The sequence below is a fragment of the Crocuta crocuta genome, unplaced genomic scaffold (genome assembly GCF_008692635.1).
Source record: "Crocuta crocuta isolate KB4526 unplaced genomic scaffold, BGI_CrCroc_1.0 scaffold27, whole genome shotgun sequence".
NCBI lineage: Eukaryota > Metazoa > Chordata > Mammalia > Carnivora > Hyaenidae > Crocuta > Crocuta crocuta.
Genome location: NW_027532250.1, coordinates 4929754 through 4936648, shown reverse-complemented (window position 1 = coordinate 4936648; position 6895 = coordinate 4929754).

Genomic DNA, 6895 nt, shown 5'->3' with positions numbered 1-6895 from the left:
AGTAGCTCATTTATGAACCTGTAGGTACCAGACGTGGAAGTGGATGACGGACACAGACTGGGCACTAGGCAGTGGGAAGTGGTGACGTCTATGGGGCAGTGCCGGCCCCCGCCCCTTCTAATGCAGACAGCGGCCACTCAGCTCCAGCCTGTAGCCATCACTTAGAAATGCATCATCTGGGTTGCCATATCTTTCAGTTGGTCAAGGGACTCAGAAGTCTCAATTTCAGTGTCAGTTTACAAGTTAAATAAAACAGATGTGGTGCCTGAATTCAAGCTGGGAGCTATCATTTCGTCCTTCATTCTTCATTCTTACCATTTTCTTACAGAGCTGAGCATTACTCTAATACAAAGCAGTCATACTGGGTGGCAGAGTAGGGGTGCTGTGTCTTATTTTGTTTGAGCTCAACATGGGCCAAAAAGAAAAACAGGGATTTTCCTGAGTTAAACAGTAAAAGAAGAAAAAAGAATGAGCACTTGTATCGCACATTTATGCAGAGCCTAAATGTTCATTCGTTTGTTTGTTCGTTCAATCAACAAATAGCAGAGCACTAACTCTGTGCTGGGTACTGGAAATTAGTCGGGAGCAAAGCTGATAGCACCCCGTTGGTTTTTGCAAACATACAATTATTCAATAATGCTTTAAGTGCTGTTACAATAGGTACCAAAAAGTAAAGGTACTAAAAAATAAAGGCTACTGTGAAAGTATCTAACAGCCCTAGTATAACAGCTGAAGAAGGTTTCCCCAGGGAGGGGACATTTAAATTGACACTTGGTGGCTGAGGAGCAGTTGACCAGATCAAAGAGACCAAGTAAAGCAAGGACTTTCCAGTCTGGAGGACTTCACATGCAAAGGTCCTGGGGTAGGAGAGAATAGGATACTTATAGGGACTGGGGGAAGGGTCACGTGATTGGCTCACATAAGAAAAGGAAAGAATAGTAGGGGAGGAGGCTGGCAAATTCTCTTGGGCCTTAAGGACATATAAAGGTGTTTGTCTTTGTTAAAGATCACATGCAGGATAGTAACTGAGTGATGAAGAGTTTAAAAAAAAAGCGTGGTCTGGGGGTGGGCTTCCAAAGTAAAAGGCAGAAGGTCATAGGAAATATGTGTTGGATAAAATAATTATTTGATGACAGCACTGGCGTAGAATGGTTACCATCCTGAAGAATGTGCTGGAAGATGGAGGGGCGTGATAGGGTCATCCAGGAGAATGAAAAGGAAATGTGTGTTTACATGCACGCATGGCATGTGCAGATATCCAGGTAAGTATTTGCTGAGTGATTGTGAGCATGACCTGGTTAATGATTAACATCCAAATCAGGTTTGGAGAGGGAAATTAAAATAATTAAAAAATAATAAAATAGTGCAACGCAGCAAATTCACTGGCTGTGTTTTTTTTATCTTAGACTCACAAAACTAATTTATATCATTATAAATTAGGTGTAAGAGTGTCTACTTTATCAAGCCTATTTGTAAAGAAAAAAGCACTTTGTATCTCACACCAAGGAACCAATTCCATTGAATTGCGTGGAGGTTAATGCTGATATTCAAGGCTAAAAAGATTAACTTAAATCAATACATAGCTAGCCTTGAATATAGAATTGAGAACGAAAGTACAGTTTATAGTTTTGAGCCTGATTTTCTCAGTGATGTGAACAGAACAGTGCACTCAGTCTTTATGAAGAAGATAAGAAGATTGGGGGAGGGGGGGACTGGATAGAGAGAGATGAGCAAAGAGGGAGTAAAGACATCTCAGGAATATAGTTAATTGGGTAATTGGGGAGTGGGTGTCATTTGAACTTAAGCCTGTGGTTAATTCATGGCTTATTCTTTGAGAATGACATGGGCAGGGCATTTATTGAAATAATGAATTGCTCACTTGTCCTGGGCAAATAGATAATTCTCCTGGTTGAATAAAATTGAGGGAGGGAGCATGTGATAGACTTACAATGACTTAAGAGTCTGAGTAAGCATTGCTCCCCTAGAGTAAGAAGGAACAAGTCAGGGGGACTAGGTATTTTCAGCAAGGCGGGGAGTTGGGGGGATGTTTTTTAAAGTAACCTAATGAAGTCAGTGTAATTGACACTTGCTACTTAAAACATTGTTAAAACCAATGGCGGGGGGGCGGGGCACCTGGGTGGCTCAGTCGATTGAGTGTCCAACTTTATCTCAGGTCATGATCTTGTGGTTTATGAGTTCGAGCCCCCACGTCGGGCTCTGTGCTGACAGCTTGGAGCCTGGAGTCTGCTGTAGATTCTGTGTCTCCCTCTGTCTCTGCCCCTGCCCTGCTCACGCTTTGTGTGTCTCTCTCTCAGAAATAAATAAACATTTAAAACACTTAAAAATAAAAAACAACAATGGTAAAAACAGCTTCATGGCCCAACTTTACCTCAAAGGAAGGGCTGAAATGATCGGAAGGAGTTTAAAGAGCTTTAGAGAAAAAGCAGTCAATAGAAGGGCCAAGTTAGGGAATCAATTATTTGTGCTTTAAAAATAAGGAGAGAGAAAAAATGGTTGCATAAACTTTCAATGATATTTTTAACTCAAAAGTTTAGGAGACTCTAAGGGGAGAGACTTTTTATGGCCAAAAAGCTTCTTTCCCAATTCAGACTTTTGGGATATCTTGTGGAAGGCAAATTTCTGGATCTTTTTCAATGGCAAAGGTCAGGCCTTTGGACCAATCACTAAAAACACCAGATTATTTCCGTCCCCATAGGAATCCTTCTGCACAAAATTAAAAAAACAAAAAACAAAAAACAAAAAAAACTGAACCATGAACTCTTAGGAGTTTTTTGGTTTGTTTTCGTTTTTATTGTCATGGCCCCATGCATCTTAAACCTTTGGGGATGATGTAAATTTTATTATCATCACCACCTTCACCATCACGATTGATTCTTTTAGGGTGTACAAAAGCCTCTCACCCATGAGTCCACCCTCCCACCTCTAATTCTGGGCTCAAACTGCAAAGCAGATGTTGACCATCTCTCCCTTCATCAACCCAATAGCTCGTTCAGCACAGTTACCATAGTGGGGACACTGCAGTCCTTTAAATGAAGTCCCAGAATGTAACTGTTCATCTCCCATCAGAATGGGAAGAGTCTGATGTTCAGAACCTTTCCCCACTTTGATTGGATCATCAAAACCTCACCCCCACAACCTACCAAGTCTAAGCACACACTTCTGAAGGAAGCATAGCAAAGAAAATTCTCCCCGCTCACAGCCCCAGGCAGTCGGAGCTGAAAAGGTGACTTTACTGTCCAGTGGTTAGCGTGACTTTACTGTCCAGCCAGCTGGTTTGGATTCTACGTGTGCCCAGCCTCCACCCTTGAAAAGGGAGGTCAGTGAGTGTCTTTAGTTTGGCCAGTGGGGTTGGAAACAAAATAAAATGCTGATGTGCTGAGTTATGACAAACTGAGACACATGTCACAAGGGGGAAAATGACAGCTTTACTGCTGCAGTGATGATAAAAACACAGCAAATTAACCACCAATATGGTTATGTATGTGGAATGAAACAACTTTATTGCGTAGTAAATTGAAGACCTCAGAACATATTTTAGGAGTGTCAAACCTGAAAAACTGAAGATTTTCCCCAAATTGCCACTAATTGATATCCTTCCAATTTTATTAGTCTTATATTCCAAGCAACTTAAAGCTTAATCTAGAATTATTTTCCCCCATAGAAAACTCTCATTTTGTGCAGTTGGACATTTTTCCCTATTACGTATTCTCTGTAAGATTTACTTAGCCATAATAAAAGTCACATTAATAACTTAATCAAATTTGGCCATTTAAAAAGAAATTCTTACAAGTGATAATACCAATAAAGATAAAAAGCAAGTATCATATTCGATAAGTCTTGTTCTAGCAGCTTTTTTAAAATTAGTGTGTCTCATATATTGTAGGAAAATACATTGGTTCAGCTTGGCCTGGATTTTGCTGTGTGAAATCCTCTGTTGTTTTCAGTCCTTGAGCTAAGCAGAGCCGTCATGAATGGGGGTACAGGCACTACACTGTGCATGGCTTCCACATATCAGAAGCTATCATTTATCCTGACACCCTCTTTGATTCTAACTGCAAATATCGCAGCTTTAGCTGAGAATCTCACCATTAATACCGATGACAAATTATTGAATACTTGTATTTCCAATGAAGCAGTGGCCAGATAAATAATCCTAAAGTTTTAAATAAAACAAGAACAACATCTACTCATTCACCCAACCCAACATGATTATATTGCTGATAAAAAGCTAGGACCTTATTTTATGTTATATAAGCCCAATAGTCCAGAACTAGCAGAGTAATACAATTTCATGCCAGGGAATGGAGATTGACAAAAGTATTTCCTGAAAATAAATTTTATTAATGTCGACTCCTACTAGAAGTGTGTGGAAAATTGGTGTAGGAGCATAGTAGGATCTCAAGAAATGTTTGTTTCTTGATTGATTGGATAAACAGATGGGTGAATGACCACCTATTGTACTTGGATAAGGAGGGAAATTACAGTTGATTTGTAAGCACCACCACCACCACTACCACCCCCCCCCCNNTCATTGTTAAGAGCTCTTTTCTTTAAACTGGGTAACCAAAATGACCCACAGCTGCCTCTTGGAGCATCTTTTGGCCAAAGAGTGGATGACTTATTCTCTTTGAGTTCATTCTCCATCTGCTTTCCCAGTAGGGTTATTATATTCTGTCCCTGGCAATGTTCTGCACACTTTACAAAACAAAGTTATGATGTAGGTATAATTATCATCACATCGCAGATACAGACACCAAAGCTTAGAGAGTTCGAGAAATCAAGTAGTCACAGCTGGTAGGTGGTGCGGCTGGGCTCAGACCCAGAAGGTCAAGTTCTCGAGCCAGTGTTCTTGGCCGCTACACTGTGGCCCACAGCTTTCAGAGAACTGCTATGTATATATTTCTATTTGAATGAAAAATATTCTGAGATGAACAACCCTACAGTGAATCAGTGCTACCCAGGAGCAGCAAGTGGAGTTGTATCCTAATTGCTTGTGGGGTCATTTTGATATTCAGTAAGCACCTCAAGGTCAACTTGCCTGACCCTTATCACCTTCCATCATTTTCTGTTCTTGTTCCCCTCTGTCTCTAGCTCTCTCTCTCTCTGGTTGGCCAGTTGGCCACCTGTCTTCCTCCCCTTTCTCGTAGGTGTCTTCTAATTCCTTGCTTCTCCGAACGTCCCCTGTAGGCTTTGTCAGAGATGCAGACTTTCAGCCCATCCCCAGACCTCGATAATCAACGTGTCCATTTTAACAAGATCCCCATGTGACTCAAACACACATTCAAGTTTGAGAAGCCTGCATCCCAGACCCACCAGGAGCTAAGCCAACTTAGAACATCTCCTTGATTCAAGAGGGTTCGTGTCTCCATTCCGCTCTAGGACTCCCTTGTTTTCCTAAGTGAGCCCCTTTTATGGCCCGAAACACACACAGGTGCACACAGGCACATACAGTTTGGGGAAGGTGGGCTTCTCCACGTGCCCATGTCTCCGTCCTGTATGGGCCATTCCAGCGGAAAATTCTCTTCTCCATAGCAGCGGATCCCACTCTTTGGGGACATCCAAGGACAGCAATATGTTTCGGAAATTCACTCCAGGTTGCACTCTTTTTTAGTTTGCCAAGTAAAAAACATGAGAATCAACTAAGAAAACAAGGTAGCATTAACTGCAACTATCCCTTCACAATCTCAGAATGAGATTATTAACTGAATACAAGATAAAAGTTCACAATATTGTTTTTGTGTGTCTCGTTTCACCTCGGCCTGATTCAGAGCGGTGGGGGCCAGGGGAGGGGAAGACTATTCCCTAGTAGCCTCACAGACTAGTATTTATGGATCACTTCTGACTTCTTGTACTGAAAATGTTGGGGTATTGTCCGGACAGGTCTTTCTCTCCTTTGGATCACTTACTCCCAGAAAGTCTTTATTATCCAAATTGAGACAAGAAAAGTGAAGACTTCCTAGAGATTACTTCCCAACAGGCTCTACTCATTAATGAAAGTTGGCTATTTCCTGTATGAAAATGTCATGCTCATCTTTGCCCTTAATAGATTTTGAGCATACAGATACATAGAGAATAGGTACTCAAGGTTGTAAAATGAACAAGCCTGGAAGTTCAGCTGTTTCCTGTAGGAACAGGAAGGAGTGTCAATTCCTTCAATGCTGTCCCCCTCCCCTAGCCAGAGGACTAAATCTGTTTTGTTCACCATGAGATCCCCCTGAACTGAACACAAAAATTATAAGAAATAAATGCAATAATTCCACCTAAGTGGTACTAAACACAGAGTAAGTGTAAAAAAATACATTTATTAAAAATATAATATTAATTTTAAAATAATGATCAATGGTAGCTTCCTATTGCCTATGTGATTTTTTTAAAAAGACCTTTGATTTGCATTCAGGCTTATGTATTCATTCATTCAGCCAATATTTATGACATACCTATAATGTGCCAGATAGTGTCGATTTCACCAGGGGTAAGGGCTAAAAACAAAAGACAACACTTCCTGCTGTCATGGAGCTGACTTTCCCTTCCCTGACTCATGGGCATGCGTGAGGATACAGGAGTGATGTGTGTGTATTAGTCTCTTGAGCTGCTGTAACAAAGTATGGCAGACGGGGGTGGGCAGGGGCTTGAAAAACAGACATGTATTTCTCACCGTTCCGGAAGCTGGAAGTCTGAGATTGGGTGCCAGTGCGGTCATGTTCTGGTGAGGACCCTCTTCCTGGTTTCCTCACATAGCGGAGATAGAGAGAGACAGAGAGACAGAGACAGAGACAGAGAGAGGGATGGGGAGGAAGCCAGCTTCCTCATATCTTTTCCCAAAAGGACACTAATCCCATTCATGAGGGCTCCACCTTTATGACCTAATCACCGC